This window comes from Aplysia californica, unplaced genomic scaffold (genome assembly GCF_000002075.1).
Source record: "Aplysia californica isolate F4 #8 unplaced genomic scaffold, AplCal3.0 scaffold00582, whole genome shotgun sequence".
Lineage (NCBI taxonomy): Eukaryota > Metazoa > Mollusca > Gastropoda > Aplysiida > Aplysiidae > Aplysia > Aplysia californica.
Window position 1 is genome coordinate 334,636 of NW_004797852.1, and position 1,285 is coordinate 335,920.

Genomic DNA, 1,285 nt, shown 5'->3' on the forward strand with positions numbered 1-1,285 from the left:
CAGGTTCCACATCCTCTTAGATTCTCTGAGGTTGAGATTTTCTTCTTTTTTTTTTTTTAAAAACAATCTCTATACCCTGAAGCTGCATGTCAGTGGTTCCGTTGTGACCAGGGCTAACTGTTGGCCGACTGGGGTGCATGAGTGGTTTTGTACTGAGTACCTGTGATTGTTAAATCTGGCCCTAAGAGTGGTGGTGGTTTGTCCTACATTTTGGGCAGAGCATATTTTGCAGGTTATTAAGGAAATTACATTTTTAGTTTCGCAGTTGATGTTATCTGTAAGGACTTTTTGGAAAAGAGGTCCCTCTACATGGTTGGTTTCTGTCGTGTAAGGGCATGTTTTGCACCTAGTTTTCTTGCAGGGGTGGTCCTGGGGGGTTTGTGAGAGGTTGTTTTGAGGTGAAGGAAGATGTGTTGTGTCTTTCGTACGGATGATAAGGTTGCCAAGGTTGGGGGGTTGTCGGAGAGCGATTAAAGGAAGCTGAGGGAAGCCCTTCATCATCTTGTCTGATTTTTCTAAAATGCCTTTGTGCTGGTTATGAATGTTGTGAACACTGGACAGCTTTTGGCGGTGAGTGGTGACAAAGAATGGCCTTTTCTAGTGAGGTTTGTGGAGTTTGTAACTAAGTAGATCCTTGTGCCTGAGTTTGCACACTTTGTTTATGATGGGGGCTATAAAACTGTTTTGGTATCCACTGAGCAGAAGGTTTTCTCTGAAATCTTTAATTCTAGCATCAAACCATTCACCCCTGGAACAAATGCGAAGGAGTCTGCTGAGTGCACCACTGTAGACTACTGAAGGGAATATATGTTTGGGGTGGTTAGAAGAAGGGGGAGGTAGCACTTAGAGTCGGTTGGTTTGAAATGGAGGTCTGTCTCAATGTTGTTATTGAGAAGGTGGATGGAGAGGTCGAGGAAAGCTTTTGACTTTCCAGGGTTGGAGTGTGTGAATTACCATCGTCATTACCATCGTCATTACCATCATCATTATCAGCAAAAGTAGAAGCACTCAAAAACAAATATGAATGGAACAGCAATCATAAGAATATTTTGTCTGGACAAATCATCATTGTATGATGCCTTGCCGGCTGGCGTGGGTGATCAGGACCTCCACTTCACTCTGTCATCTGGACAAATACGGAAAAGAAATAAGGGAAAACCGTACGAAGAGCCTGTGCTTGTGAATTTGAACAGAAGTAAATTAATTGTTACTTTTATCATCCGCCTTAATGAGCAAAACCAGATTGACGTTACAAAATCAGCATCCCACCTCCCCAACCCCCACC